Raw genomic sequence first — 17184 nt, forward strand, 5'->3', positions numbered from 1 at the left:
TTTGCTTTCTTGTACAATAAAAGGGTCTGAACTAATCTTTATGTCCTGTCCTAACTGGATTCAGCTGTTTCCTCAGGAAAAAATTAAGTAATTTTGATTATACATATTTATATGTTAATTAATAATTTTGACTATATATTTCATATATAATTTATTTTACAATAGTCAAATTTATCATAAAATAAACATATTTTATGATATGTCAAAATTATTTATTATAACTTTAATAATATACTATACAATTTTATTATAATTTATGAATTTATAATATATAACATAATATAAATTATTTACAAAACTATAGTGAAATAGCTTTCCTTAAAATTTAGTGAAATTAATTTTTCTTTGCTTGGTTTTGTCCTAATTTTTCATGAAATTATATTCTTTTTTTTTTAGGTTTCATTTTTAGGTTTGTGGATTATATTTAATATATTTTGCTATTATGTATATTCAAAACATTATGTACTTCTAAACCAAAACAAGAAAGACACAATCATATTAGTCTAACTTCATCCTGTCTTCTCTGCAGTTTCCTCTGTCCCTCACAAGTACTCACCTTTTAAGGATTTGCTTTCTTCTTTCATGTTATAAATATAAAATTATAGACAAAAACACACGAGCGTACCAAGATACGATTTATCTTTGGTTATGGAAAAGCTAATTGCAAATAATGTTATGAGTTTTATTTTTCTTTTATCCCTACGCCCTCCATACAACTGTATGTCCTGAAGGGTCAGCTGCCCAGAGAACATTCTTATAACGTACACAGCTGCCCCAAGCTTCACCATGGGGAAGCACTGGGATTTATTCAAGTTCTCTTTGATTGAGGTTGGGTAGACTCCAGTCATTGTGGTATTACAAATAATAATTCTTCAAGAAATAGCTTTGTACTTACAAAAGACCTGTTATTAATGTTCTTATTTGCTTGGAATAATGGGTTTTGTGAGAAAAAGCATGTTCTAGATGTGATGAAAATAACCCAATTTTCTTTTTCAGTCTCCAGATTCTTCTGATTTAAATAAATTCAAACTTCAACATCTTTTCCACATGGATGGATTGGTGTATATTAACGTGAATTGGGGTATTACCTTTCTCACTCAGACTGCTGCTGGAATCCTTGGAAATTCTGCACTCCTTTGCTTATATAACTTTACTATTATCACTGCACAGAGATTGAGACCCACGGACTTAATACTCAACCAGCTGGTCTTAGCTAACAACTTGGTTATTCTCTCTAAAGGGATCCCTCAGACAATGGCAGCTTTTGGATTGAAATCTTTCCTGGATGAGGCTGGATGTAAAGTTGTCTTCTATTTACACAGAGTGGCCAGAGGGGTTACTCTCAGCACCACCTGCCTCCTCAGTGGCTTTCAGGCCATGAAACTTTGCCCCACTATCTCTGGGTGGATGGAACTAAAAATTAAATCTCCAAAGTGCATCATTTTCTGCTCTTTTCTTTGCTGGATCTTGCATCTTGTGATAAATATCTCTGTTGTAAAACATGTAACTGGCCCAACAAATAACAAAAACATGAGCATGGAAAAAATGTACAGATACTGCTACTCACCCGCTTTAGGGAGACTGGTGTTCTCAGTAACTGCAGTAGTTTACTTGTTCACTGATGGTATGTTTTGGGGCCTCATGGTCTGGACTAGCAGCTTCATGGTCCTTTTTCTGTACAGACACAAGCAGCGGGTCCAACACATTCACAGCAGCAGGCTCTCACCAAGAGCTTATTATGAAACTAGAGCCACATGCATTATCCTGATCCTGGTGAGCATGTTTGTCTCCTTTCATGCTCTATCTGGCATTTTATCATTTTGGATAACCCAGATTCAAAACCCAATCCCTTGGCTGATAAACATCTCTCTCCTGGTATCTTCAGGCTTCCCAACATTCAGCCCCTTTGTGTTTATTTTTAGTGATACCCGAGTCTCACAGTTCTACTTTGCCTGCTAGACAAGGAAGACAAATGCTCCAAGTATGGTCTATGGACTCTAAGCTTCCTCCAAAACAGTGCATCATTTATTTAATCACCTGTTCTCCCAATATTTGTAGGATTATAAAGTATTCAAGTCAATGTAGAAAGACTTGGGATTCAGTATTGAATAAAAATGATAATAATATAATATCACATTGTTTTTTACACTGTTAAAAAATAAACTTGATGTAGAAAATTACCCAAATGTATGGTGGTTCCTCAAAAAATTAAACTTAGAATTGATACTTATGGAGAGGATCTGATCTGAGCAGGCCTGATGGCCGGCCTCAACCTGCCCTGTCTTCTTACCACATTCTTGATTCCATCACAAGAAAGAATTCAGGAGCCGAGTCACAGTACAAAGTGAGAACAAATTTAATGTAACAAATAAGAGAAACAGATTTCACAGAGAGAGTCGTAACATATCTCCAGGGATTGAACAGGGCCTACATCAAGTTTAATATGAAAGTAAGAAATACATATTCATAGACAAAATGCTGATTGGTTCTACAGTGAATATCGGCCTGCAAAAAGCAAGGTTGATATAAAAAGAAAAAAAATACACTCCTCGGGCTAAGTGCGGTCTGGGTCTAGGAAAGTGAGCAGCAACCCTGCCTTCTACCAGGACTCCACTTGTATAGTTTTGCCATCTAATACATTTTCATGCTATCTAAGGAATATTCAACTAAGGGGCGGTTCCCACTTAGGTAACATTTTCTTGTACCACTCAATTACTCTCCTTCTAGGGCATGTTCATTGGTCAAATTCTATCACATGCACCGAACATGTTCAAGAATATTCTGTGCTCCTTAGCATCTGTAGTGGAAGGTCATTTAAAGGATATATTCCACTTTACAGAGCATGCTTACCTACTATGGTTATATAACCCCTTTCTATTGAGCATGTCCAGCCACTGATTTAGCAGAAGTCTTCCCTTTCAGGTCCAAATTTCTCCATGTTGGTGCTAAAAATAGGTCCAATAAGCAGGAGTAACAATCCTGTAGGAGAGGGCATGGAGAAGGGGCCTGAGTCGTTGACGAGTGGCTTGAAACCCAGGTGTGTGTCATCAAACCTGAACCCATAGAAACTGAGCACCTCCTATCTCATAACTACCAAATAATACAGCAATTCCACTTATGTGCATATGTTTAATGGAATATTACTAGTGTTAAAAATGAAGGACATTGTGACTTATTGCTTTGTGTTGCTTTGCCCCCCCCCACAGATTTGTCACCCCACTTCCCCTGGGTGATGGAGATGCAAGGGATTACTCAAAGCCCATATCTACTGAGCAGTGACAAGCCCCAAAGTGGTTAATCTCCCAACAGAACCCTCAAGCGAGAGGGATTCCTTCCTTGGGAAATTAACGCCGAATTGGGGTTCTCTTACTGCATTTATTTTCCAGACCAGGAAGTTACAGGAAGAGACATATGTGGAGTTATAGTTTAACTATATAGGCTGGTAACTTTCAGTGAAACAAGCCAAGTGACATTCCAGTAAGGCTATCAACAAAAGTTTGATCTTAGCAAACATTTATTCCTTCCTATAGCAATTTCTCAGTATCTTTACATAACAATCAGGAACAAGTCTATCTTTGAGCCAGCAGCCTGCTGTGCCACAATTCTTATCTTGCAACAAAGACTCACTAGCCTGGAGAGAATTTCCTGTCCTTGCAAGGTCAATATTTGAAACTGCAAGGCTTTAGAATATGAGGCCCTGTGAGGTACCTTTGCTTTATAGCATATTCCACAGTGACTGACACATGCCACATCACATGGACCTTGAAGATGTTATGCTATGTGAAATAAGCCTGTCACAAAAGGACTAATACTGTATGATTCTACTTATCTGAGGTACCTTGAATAGTCAAACTCAGAGAAAGAGAAATTAAAACACTAGTTACCAGGGTCTGGGGAAAGAGTAAACAGGGAGCTGATATTTAATGGGTATAGAGTTTCAATTGGGGAAGATAAAAAATTTACAGAGATTGATGGTGGGGATGGTTGTACAATAATGTGAATACACTTTACAGTAATTAGCTGTACACTTAAAAATACTTAAGATGTTAAATTTTATTTCATGTGTTTTTTAAATCATCATTTAAAAAGAAAGAGTGCTGAAAATACAAAACAGAAAAGATAATGATTAAAATAAAGTCTACTGTTAGCCAAGAAACAGCCATAGAAATCAACATCACTTTTCTCTCTCTTACCCCACTTCCAGGAGAAATTAGCTCCTGTTATGCATTCTACCTTCTTAGCAATGTTCACGTTTGCCCTCTTCTCTCTATTTCCATGGACCCTGACCGAGGTTTTTTTTTTCTCTTTGCATGTGATTTGCATCATCTTCCTCCTCTGATGAAATTTTCAGCCATCAGTCTCTCCCTTCACACTCTGTATTACACAAAGTAGTAAAGTCGACCCTCTGTTCCCATGGGTTCTGCATCCTTGGAATTCAATCAACTGTGGATCAAAATATTCAAAAAAGACAATAAAAACTAACAATACACAAAAAGTAACAATACAACAATAAAGAATACAAATATAGTATAACAACTATTTGTCTAGCATTTACATGGTATCAAGTATTATAGGCACTCTAGAGATGATTTAAAGTATACGGAAGGATGTGCAATGGAAATGTACAAATACTATGCCATTTTACATAAGGAACTTAGGCGTCTGGGAATTTTGGTAATTACAGTGGTCCTGGAACAAATCCCTTGTGAATACCAAGGGATGACTATACAGGCTGTCCTCCAAAGGCCACATGACATTTATTCTTCATTCTTTCTCAACTTTTCTATATCCTGGAGGCTGATTCTGTGGATTGCATCACCAACATCGTCCTGTCTAGCATCCGGTTGAGCTCAGCCCATGGCAGGCCCTGTCAGGAAATCAGAGGGTGTGGGGAGAGTAAGGCCAGGGAATTTGATTGCACACATATGCCCTGCCAGGCTGTGGCTTGTTGGTAACTGTGCCCTTCTACCCATGGCATCAGCTTCTCTAGGCACGTCACACCCCTAGATACATCTCTCTTCTACCGTTGACCTTTCAGTTATAGGGGTGGCTTTGGCATCCTGGGGTGCTTCATCACTATTTGTTTGTTCCCTTAGTTCCACACACACCTATATAAATCCTTTGTGTTAAAAGTTTAATTACATTTCTGAATGGGCTCTCTGTTTCTGCTAAGATCTCAAAGGATACACTTGATCAAAGAGGAATCTACCACTTGGCTGTATCCTTCCTCTACACAGATCATCATGCCTTCCCATTATCCCCATGTTAAAGGTCAAGTTCATTAACCAGACAATTCAACACCCTTTTATTTTATTTTATTTTATTTTAAAAGACCAGTAAGGGGATCTAAACCCTTGACTTGGTGTTGTCAGCACGACGCTTTCCCAAGTGAGCCACGGGCCGGCCCTCAATACCCTTTATTCTGTTAATAGAATCTCTGTTCAGACTCATTTCTAGCAACACAACCCCATAAGACACTTACCCTGAAGCTATGCCAAATATTTGTTCAGAATAAACCAATATTCTCTTCCAATCACTTGTGTCTTAGCACATACTGTTCCTTGTATCTCAAGCTCTTGACTCTATTTAATTATTGAGGAAACTCCTGTGCATTCTTCAAAGCTCTGCTCAGTGGCTTTATTCTCCCTGAAGCACTCTCTGATTTTTTGGCTAGTTCAAAGCCCTTCCCTGGAACTCCTACAGTGACCTGTGCTACTTATGTCATGACACCTATCTTAGTATATTGTGATTGTGTGGACACAGATTTCTTGCCAGTACTTAACCACACAAAACTTACATTCATTATAAAAATGCTGCTATAGAAGTAACACATGTATGTCCTCACTGGCCCTGGGAATTGGCCCTGAATGGCCAACAGTGAAAAATGAAAAAATGCTCAACATCACTCATTATCATGGAAATGCAAATTGAAACCACATTGAGACATCTCACCTGGTATCAAAAAGACAGAGAATAGCGAATGCTGGTGAGGATGCAGAGAAAGGGGAACGCTCCTACACTGTTGGTGGGACTGTACATTGGTGCAGCCATTATGAAAAATGGTATGGAGTTTCCTCAAGCAACTACAGATAGAACTGCCATATGATCCAGCAATTCCACCGCTGGGTATATACCCAAGGGAATAGAAATCATCACATCAAAGGAATACCTCGCTCCCTGTTCATTGCACCTCTATTTACAATAGCCCAAAGTTGGAACCAGCCTAAATATCCAACGTCAGATGACTGAATGAGGAAAATGTGGTCTATTTACACGATGGAATATTATTCTGTCATACAAAATAATGAAACACTACAATTCTCAGCAACTTGGATGAACTTAGAGTAAAGTATGTGAAGCGAAATAAGCAGGCACCAAAAGAAAATACTGTATGTCCTCACTTAAAGGTGGGAGCTAAAAATAAAAAAAGAAAGAAAGAAAGATGCAACAATCACAAAAATACATTGAACTTTCAAAAGAACAGAACAGAAGTTACCAGAGGTGGGGAAGAGGGAGAAGGAGGAGGATAAGGGAAGAATTGGTAAAGGGCCATGTAAATTGATTACTTTGTATAATGTTGACTATACTAATTATCCTGATTTGAAAATCATATATTGCACACAGTTATTGATATTCAATGCTATACCCCACAGGTATGTACAATCAACTATGCTCTAATAAAAATGAAAGAAAAATACAATTCTGTTATATATAACTTCAAGAAACAAAAAACAACACATGCATATATTAACTCAAACTTAACAAACATAAGGTATATAACATGATAAGTGAACATTTTACCCTCTCATTCTCTTTAATACTTTGTCCTCACAACTTCCTGTTTTTGTTAGATGGGAAAATTAGCACCCACATGTATTTCTCCATTTCAGTGCTATTCTTTTCCTTCGATGTTCTCTTCCATTGAACTGTTTTTATTGGTTAGATTTATTGAGGTATAATTGATACACAGAAATTTGCATGTTTAAGGTATACGCCTTATTGAATTTGGTCATATGTATGAACCTGTGAAACCATAACCACATCCAAGGTAGTAAAAATGACCATGACCTCCTTGGCATTGCTTTCAAAATAAAAGCATTTTAATTTTTTTAATAATGAAAATATTCCATGCTTTTTGTACCAAGGGGCCTCTCTATTTTGTTACCATCACCTATTTGTTGTGCCCTGAGCCAGGAGCACATGCCATACTGAGGAAGATCATTCCTTCCACATTTTCTTCATTTTTAGGACTGATTCTCCTTAACTTGTGATTGGGTTACCTCTCTATAAACCCACCATAAGTTGAAAATATCATAAGTCAAAAATGTATATATTGATATTTTGAGGATTTTTGCATCTATGTTCATTAAAGATATTGGCCTGTAGTTTTCTTTTCGTTGCTGTTGTGTCTTTGTCTGATTTTGGTACAAGGGTGATGATGGCTTCATAAAATGAGTTTGAGAGAATAGCCTCTGTTTCAATTTTTTGAAATAGTTTGAAACTAATTGGTATTAATTAATGGTTTGGTAGAATTCAACAGTAAAGTCTTTCTGTCCTGAGCTTTTCTTTGTTAGGATACTGCTGATTACTGCTTCAATCTCATCGTTCATTATTGTCCTGTTCAGGTTTTCTATTTCTTTTCAGTTCAGTCTTGGTAGTTTGAATGAGTCCAGAAATGTGTCCATTTCCTCCACATTCCCAAATTTGTTAGCATAAAGTTGTTCATGATCGTCTGCAATGATTCTTTGTATTTCTGTGGTCTCATATGCAGTGTTTCCTTTTCATTTCTGATTTTTGATATTTAGGTTGTCCCTCTTCATTTTTTACTTAGTCTACCTAATGGTTTATCTATTTTGTTGGTCTTCTCAACTTTTTGTTTCATTGACCTTTTGTACTTTTAAAATCTCTATTGCATTTAGTTCTGCTCTGATCTATTTCTTTCTGCCTACTAATTTTTGGATTGAATTGTTCGTGTTTTTCTAGTCCTGTAGGGTGTAACATTAGGTTGTTTATTTGAAGTATTTCTACTGTTTTGATGTAAGTATTTGTTGTAATATATTTCCCTCTTAGTACTGCTTATGGAGTATCCCACTGATTTTGGCAAGTTGTGCTTGTATTTCCTCCTTTTCAAGGAATTTTTTTGATTTCTTGCTTTACTTCTTCTTTGAAGCATTGGTTGTTCAGGAACTCGTTTACTTTCTATGTATTTGTATAGTTCTAAAGTTTTTATTTGTTGTTAATTTCTAATTTTCTATCATTGTCGTCGAAAATATATTTGATAAGATTTCATTTTTAAAAAATTTGTTGAGAATTGATTTGTGACTTAACATTTGGTCTATCCTGTAGAATGATCCATGTGCTGATGAGAAGAATATATATCTGCAGTTTTTTGATGAATTTTTCTGTAAATATCCGTCAAGTCCATTTTGTCTAAAATGCTATTTAAATATAATATTTCTCTTCTAATTTTTTTTGTCTAGATTATCTGTCCAATGCTGAGATATGCATTTTAATATCCCCTACTATTATTATCTTGGGTTCTGCCTCTCCTTTTAGAACCAATTATCAACTGCTTTATATACATCGGTGCTCTGGTTCTGGGTGCATATATATTTATGATTGCTACCTTCTTGTCACATTGATACTTTTACCATTATGTAATGTCCTTTTTTTTATAGTTCTTGATTTAAAGAGTGTTTTATCTTATATAAATATGGCAACTGCTGCTTATATTTGGTTTCCATTTGCCTGAAATATCTTTTTTCATCCCTTTACTATTAGTCTTTGTGTGTCTTTATTTATGAATTAAGTTTCTTGCAAGCAGCGCACAGTTGGATCTAATTCAGCTGCTCTAAGTCTTTTAAATTGGGAATTTCATCCATTTATATTCTGGATTATTATTGAATGGTACTTCCTTATTCCTGCCATTTTATTAAATTTTTTATGTTCGTTTTACATTTCTTTTGTTTCTTCCTTTCCCTTTTATTGTTTGTCTTTTCTGTTTGGTGGGGTTTTTTGTTCTTGTTTATTTGCTTTGAGTGATAAAATATATTTTCCTTTTATTTCTTATTTGTCTATCTATTCTACTAGCAGTTTAAATTCTTTCTTGTGTATTTATGGTGATATATATCACTGTTTTGATTCCAGATGTAGGACTCCCTGAAGATTTGTGAACGTGCCAGTCTTGTGGTGGTAAATTCCCACAATTTTTGTTTTTCTGGGAAAGATCCTATTTCTCCTCCATTACTGAAGGAAAGTTTTGCTAGCTATAGTATTCTTGGTTAGTAGTTATTTTCTTTTAGTACTTTGAGTATATCATCCCCACTCTCTCCTGGCCTGTAGGGTTTCTTTTGAGGAATCTGCTATTTGCATGATGGGGATTCCCTTATAGGTGATTTGATGTTTTTCACTTGCTGTTTTTATAATTATTTCTCTCTCTCTGATTTTCAACAATTTTTTATTGGTTATGAGTATTCATGGGGTACAAAGCTGACTGTCACCAGTCATGCCCAAGATGTGATGGCCAGATCCATACTAACAGCATGCCTATTACCAAAAATTGCAATTATACCCCAAGTGTCCCACCCAATTGAACCCCAACCTCCCTCCCTCCCCATCCCTGTCTCCCACACTCCACTTTTTATTCCTATGTATGCTCTCTCTCTCTGCAAGTCCAGTGTGCGACTGTGGTCTTTCCTTCCTTCCTTCCTTCTCTCTTAGCTCCCACTGATGAGTGAATACATGTGGTATTTTTCCCTCTATGCTTTCCTTATTTCACTCAACCTAAGTTTCTCTAAGCTTATCCATGTTGTTGTGAATGGCTGGATTTCATTCTTTTTTATGGCAGACTAGTATTCCTTGGTGTATATTTACCACATTTTCCTTATCCAATCATCCATCGATGGACATTTATGTTGGTTTTATATCTTGGATATTCTAAACAGAGCTGAAATGAACATGGGAGTGCATATATCACTTTGACATGATGATTTCCATTCTTTTTGGTATATACCCAGAAGTGGGATTGCTGGATCGTATGGAAGATATATCTAGTTGTTTGAGAAATATCCATAGTGTTTTCCATAGTGGTTGTACTAATTGACAGTCCCAACAACACCGTAGGAGTGTTCCGTTCTCTCCACATCCTCACCAGCATTTGTTATTCTCAGTCTTTTTTTTATTATAACCAGTCTAGCTAGGGTAAGGTGGTACCTCAATGTGGTTTTAATTTGCATTGCCCTGATGACTAGTGATGTTGAACATTTTTTCATGTTCCTGTTGGCCATTTGTATGTCTTCCTTTGAAAAATGTCTATTCAGTTCCTTTGCCCACTTTTTAATTGGGTTATTTGGGGTTTTTTAACTGTGTAATTTCTTAAGTTCCTTGTACATTCTGGATATTAATCCCTTGTTAGATGGATAGTTAGCAAAATTTTTCTCCCAGTCTGTAGGTTGTCATTTCACTCTGTTGATAGTTTCCTTTGTTGTGCTGAAGCTTTTTGGTTTGATATGGTTTCATTTATTTGTTTTTTCTTTTGTTGCTTGTGCTTTCAGGCTCATGTTCACAACGTCTGTGCCCAAACCTAGTTCCTGAAGTGTTTCACCTATGTTTTCCATTAGTAATTTTACAGTTTCAGGTCTTACACTTAAGTCTTTAACCCATTTTGAGTTGATTTTAGTATCTGATGAAAGGTTCATGTCTAATTTCATTATTCTGCATATCGATATCCAGAACCACTTCTTGAAGAGGCAGTCTTTTCCCAATGTATGTTTTTGTTCCCATTGTCCAATATCAGATTGGTGTGTGACTCAGGGTTGATTTCTGGGTTCTCTATTCTGCTCCACTGGTCAGAGTGTCTATTTTTATGTCAGTACCATGCTGTTTTGGTTACTAAAGCTTTGTAGTATAATTTGAAATCAGGTAGTGTTATGCCTCCAGCTTAATTTTTTTTTATTTATTTTGCTCAGGATTGCTTTGGCTATTCTGGGTCTTTTGTTGTTCCATATGAATGTAAAGATTGTTTATTCTTTTTTTGTGGAGAATGTCATTGGTATCTTGATGGGGATTGCATTGAATCTGTAGATCACTATCATTAGTATAGATATTTTCATGATGTTAATTCTTCCAGTCCAAGAGCATGGAATGTTTTTACAGCCTTTTGTGTCCTCTTTAATTTATTTCAATAGTGGTTTGTAGTTGATATTGTAGAGATCATTCACTTCTTTGGTTAAATTGATTGTAGGTATTTTATTTTTTCGTGACTGCTGTAAATGGGCTTACATTCTTGATTTCTCTTTCTGTTTGCTCATTATTGGAGAATATAAATGCAACTGATATGGGGGGGTTGATTTTGGATCCAGCAATGTTACTGAAACTTTTAACCAGCTCTAGGAGCTTTTTGATAGAGTCTTTAGGTTCTTCTCTAAGTAGGATCATGTCATCTGCAGATAGGGACCGTTTGACATCATCATCTCCAATTTGGATGCCTTTATTTGTTTCTGTTGCCTGATTGCTCTGGCTAGTACCTCCAGTACTATGCTAAACAGGAGTGGTGAGAGTGGACATTCTTCTCTTGTTCCTGTTCTTAAGGGAAAAGCCTTTAGATTTTCCCCATTCAGAATAATTTTGGTGGTGGACTTGCTGTAGATGGGTTTTCTTGTGTTGAGATACTTTCCTTCTATGCCTAATTTGTTGACAGTCTTTATCATGAAGAAATGTTGGACTTTGTCAAATGCTTTTCAGCATCTATCGAGATAATCATATGGTCTTTGTACCTGAGTTTGTTGATGTGATGTACCACATTTATTGACTTTTGTATGTTGAACCATCCTTGCATCCCTGGAATGAATCCCACCTGATCATGGTGTATAAATTTTTAATGTGTTGCTGTACTCTCATTGCTAATATTTTGTTGAGGATTTTTGCATCTATGTTCATCAAGGATATTGGCCTATAATTTTCTCTTTTATTGTGTCTTTATCTGGTTTTGGTATCAGGGTTATGTCGGCCTCACAGAATGAATTTGTGAGAAGGGATTCTGTTTCAATTTTTTGGAGAGTTTGAGGAGATTTGGTAATTCCTCTTTAAAGGTTTGATAGAACTCAGCTGCAAACCTACCAGCACCTGGGCTTTTCTTTGTTGGAAAATTGCTGCTTATCTCTTCAGTCTCATTGCTTGTTATTGGCCTTTTCAGGCTCTCTAGCTATTCTCAGTTCAGTCTGGGTACTTTGTATCTGTCCAGAAACTTATCCATATCTTCCAGGTTTTCATATTTGTTGTCATACAGTTGTTTATAATAGTCTTCAATGATTCTTCATATTTCTTTGGTATTGGTTGTAATGTCTCCCTTTTCATTTCTGATTTTTGTTATTTGGATCTTCTCTCTTCTTCTTCTTATTTTTCTTGATTTTATTCTACCTAATGGTTTGTCTATTTTATTTATCTTCTCAAGAAACCAAGTTTTTGTTTCATTGATCTTTTGTATCATTTTGGGGGTCTTTATTTCATTTAGTTCTGCTCTGATCTTAATTATTTCTTTCCATCTACTACTTTAAGCTTGAATTATTGTTGTTTTTGTAGTTCTTTGAGGTGTTTTGTGAAGTCATTTATTTGAAGTCTTTCTATTCTTTTGATGTAAGTGTTTATTGAAATAAACTTCCCTCTTAGTACGGCTTTTACAATATCCCTCAGGTTTTGGTATGGTATATCTTTATTTTCATTAGTTTTAGAAATTGTTTGATTTCCTGTTTAATTTCTTCTTGGACCCATAGATTATTCAGAAGTCTATCTTTTAGTTTCCATGTATTTGTATACTCTGCAGTGTTTTGCTTGTTATTGATTTCCAGTTTTCATCCTTTGTGGTCTAAAAGTTACTTGGAATTATTTCAACTTTTTAAAATTTGCTGAGACTAGATTTGTGACCTAATATGTGGTCTGACTTGGAGATTGTTCCATGTGCTGATGAGAGGAGAATATATTCTTTATTTGTTGGGTGAAATGCTCTGTATATATTTGCCAGGTCCACGTGTTCTAAGGTGTTGTTTAAATCCTGTGTCTCTTTGTTGTTTTGTTGCCTGGAAAATTTGCCACATACTGAGAAAGGGGTCTCCCACTCTTAATGCTTTGGGACCTATTTCTTTCTTTAGGTCTAAGAGTGTTTGCTTTACATATGTGGGTGCTCTAGTATTGGGTGCATACATATTTATGATGGTTTTATCTTTTAGCTGGATAGATCCCTTTATCATTATATAGTGGCCTTCTTTGTCTCTTTTTGTGTTTTTTGGTTTAAAGTCTATTTTATGTGATATAAGCATAGCTACTCCTGCTCATTTTTGGATTCCATTTGTGTGATATATCTTTTTCCATTCCTCCACCTTTAGTCTTTGTGTGTCTTTAGAGGTGAGGTGGGTCCCTTGAACACAGCGTATACTTGGGTCTAGCTTTATAATCCAATCAGACAGTCTGTGTCTTTTGAATGGGAATTTAGGTCATTCACATTTACGGTCATTATTGACAAGAGTTGCTTAAATCCTGTCATATAACTGCCTTTGGTTTCAATGTTTTAAATATCTTTTGATCATCACTTCCCCTTTTATTTTTCTTCTTCAATGTTATTTGGAAATTTGAGGTGGCATGATTTAGCTTCTTTTCTCTTTCTCATTTGCAATTGTGTTTTAATGTCCGGTTTTGCTCTTTTTTGTGTATCTGTGATAGTGGTCATTGTTCAGATTCCAGATGAAGGTCTCCCTTGAGAATTTCTGTCAATAGTTTGACTATTTGGGTTGAATGTGTTTGCAAGTCATTGCGCTTCTGGAATCTGAGAGAGGATAGAACTCCCAATACTTGGAAAGCTGTTTGGTATTATGTTATTAAATAGTCTTGCAATGACACTTCCTCTCCCTTCCCCTCTCAGTACACACATAATACAAATATATGTAAACATAGTGTCAGATAGACCTCTTAGCCTTTCTTCACTTTTTCTAATTCTTCCTTTTTGGGTTTTTTGTTTGTTTGTTTGTTTTTGTCCAACTACATTACTTTAGATATCCTGTCTTCTAGTCCATAAATTCTTTGTTTCACTTGTTCTAGCCTGCTGTTGGTTGTATTTTTTATTTCATTGAATTAATTCTTCAGTTCATGGATTTCTGCTTGTTCTTTTTATTGTTTCTGATTCTTTGTTGAGTTTTTGATATATGTCCTCGATTGTTTTGTTTTGTTTTGCTTTTGCTTTTGACAGCATTGTGATTTCTTTTTTTCTTTTTTCTTTTTTCTTTTTGCATCACATTGTTTTCTTAATATTGCTGTTTGAGGTTCTTCTTCAGGTGATTCATTGGTTCCCTGTTGTTTGGGGTCTGGTATTGGAGAATTGTAGTCTACTTATGGGGGAGTCATGTTTCCCTATTTTTTCTTGCTTCTCATATGTCTGGGCTGATGTCTGAGTATCTGGTAGTATAGTTACTTCTTTTCCTTTTTGGAGTGGCTTGTCAAGGGGAAAGGTTCTTACCTGAAGAAGTCTTCTATGTAGATAGTAGGTTTGAGCATTGTAGGTTTGGTTCTGGGTGAGTGCGGCAGTAAGCTCCAACTCACTCCCTACATCATATCCAGTGGTGCAGGAAGGCCACTGTGTCAGGTGGGGCTCTGAGCTCCTGGGGAAGGTAGATGTGGATCTTTGTGGCTTGTACACACCTCACATGCTCTCTGCTGGTATTGGTTGGCTTGCTGTGTCATACACACCTCTGAGATCCTGGGGTTGAAGGGCATTCATCCAGGTGAGTGGCACAAGTGTGGTAAATCAGATAGGTCTCTGAGCTCCAGGGAGAAGGAGGGCATGGATCCGACTATTAATGCAGGTGGTTCTCCTATGCCAGGTAAAACTGAGCTCCTGGGGAAGGAGAGCATGGATCCAGGTGACCAGTATAAGCAGCTGGTTCCGTTCCTGCTTAATACCTACTGAAGCAGGGGGTCAGTGGTCATTGAGATTTCCAGGAGTCCAAATTCCCAGGAGGAAAGAAGATGTGCACTCAGGCATCCAGTGCACTCCCTCCATGCTCTTCACTGGGATGTGCAAGGCTCCTGGGTTGCTGGGACTTTGAGCCCCCATAGTTCCTATACCAAAATGGTGACATCCAGTGGTGGACTATGCCTGAGGGGGGTGAGGTTGACTTCATGTGACTCTATGTGGAAAAATACAGCTATGTGGACTCTTAGCTATTCCATATGCTGGGTTCACTGTTGCATGTGAGTGCCTCCATGGCTTAGACACTGGGGAACTTAGTAATTCCTTGCTCAGGTTAGTGACACTGTGTTGGTTTGTTGAGGATGTGGGAAAGCTCTTGAGTTCTTGGAAAAGCACCAGGATGCTCTGTCTTTCTTTGGCCTTGGTAGATGACTCTGGGCAGGCTTTTTCGCACACTGGCTTGTGTCCCATGACCCTGATGAGCACCCTGGAGTATACTGGAGCTCCCCAGTTTGAATGGGTGACCCTGGGTGGGGTTTCTCTTTCCTCTTACCTACAGGCAGATGCTCTGTGTGCTGTGCTACACTGGCTTGGTTAGTCAATGGGAATGGGACATGAGGAAGCCTTTCATGTCTTTGTAAACTCAGAGAGTCTCTCCTACTCCTCCCCCAAGTTTCAGTGGTCTTAGGATGGCTATTTTATGTTTTAATTGTTGTAAGTTTGTCTCTTCTGATAAGAAGCAATGCCAGGTTTCATCTAATCCACCATCTTGGTGATGCCACACTCTAGCCTACATTATTGAGTGAGTACAAACTACAGGTAGAATTTTACTACATGCTCATAAAATGTATTAATTATGTAGTTCTTCATCAAACTCCCATGAAGTATGTGCCCGCAGTATCCTCATTTTATAAATGACAAAATGAAGTCATGTGGGAAACTTTCCTCAAGTTAATAGAGGCCGAGGTATGACCATATCCCAGTCTGCTTGACTCCAGAGCCTTCCCATTGAAGTAAATGCTTGCTTCCTGTGAGAGCCAGAATATACACTTGTCCCTTTTTATCTGTGGATTTGTTCCTGTATCTCCTATGGATACCAAATCTGAGGTTGCTCAAGTTCCTCATATAAAATGGCATAACATTTGAGTATAACTTATGTACATACCCCATATACCTTAAATCATCTGTAGATCACTTATAAGACCCAATACAATGCCTACACATCCATTCATTTGCACGGATTTAAGGTAGTCTTGTGCAAGCAAATTTGTTTTACTGTTTAGAATTTTGCAGAATTATTATTTTTTGAATATTTTTCATTCATGGTTAGTTGAATCCACAAATGTGGAACCCATGAATATGCAGGACTAACTGCTATACTTTGGGATAATCAATCTTCTAAACCTCCTTATGAAGTAGACACCATTATTATTGTCATTTTATAGAAAAGTAAAGTGAGCCTCAGAAGGTGAACTGACTTTCTCAAGAACACAGAGATAGCAAGAGGCAGATCCAGGTTTGAAAATAGGTGGGTGTGACCCCATACCAGTTTGTCTTTTCTTCAATACCTAATAATGGGTATCTGGAACCTGGTCTGGGAAGACATTTCCTAAGACAAATGGGGGAGAATCAACCCTAGATGACGCCCCGGGATATTTTAGTGGTTTTCCTGTGGATTAGGGGCCAATGTTGTGAGCTTCTGAATTCTATTCTTATTCAGAATCCATGGAGTGTAAGGAAAGTTTGAATTAATCGAATCCCCTTGCCTTTTTCCTAGTTACCATAATACTCTGACTAAATATTTTTTATTAGACTCCACAAGGAGACTCTATATAAGAGGACCAAAGATGGTATCTCCTCTTACACAAATTTAACTGAAATACAAGAAAGCGGCAAAAGCAGTGTTGCATCATAGACTGTTCATGTGGTGCTAAAACTGGAGTTAAATGGCAACATCACAGATAGTACTGTGGACAGCAGCCATAAAGCCACTCTCCTGGGGCTGGGATCTCATGAAGAAAATTGGAAGAAGGTCTAGATACAGGACCAGGCATATTGAGAACATCCAGAAAAGAAGACAGAATTTAGCAGGAGGTGGGGAAGCTCAAAAGCTACAGGTTGTCCAGATGGAACATAGACATTTGCCATCTGGAGGAGGTAATTAATTTTCCACTCCACACCAGGGCTGGCAGAGAAGAAGCAGAAATGGAAGCACTCAGGACATGGTT

General features: G+C 37.1%; 1 pseudogene; it reads left to right on the forward strand.

Moving 5' to 3' along the window:
* Positions 1-1047: 1047 nt before the first annotated feature.
* LOC134371938 (vomeronasal type-1 receptor 1-like) lies at positions 1048-2001 on the forward strand (annotated as a pseudogene).
* Positions 2002-17184: the final 15183 nt, after the last annotated feature.

Source organism: Cynocephalus volans, chromosome 3 (genome assembly GCF_027409185.1).
Source record: "Cynocephalus volans isolate mCynVol1 chromosome 3, mCynVol1.pri, whole genome shotgun sequence".
Lineage (NCBI taxonomy): Eukaryota > Metazoa > Chordata > Mammalia > Dermoptera > Cynocephalidae > Cynocephalus > Cynocephalus volans.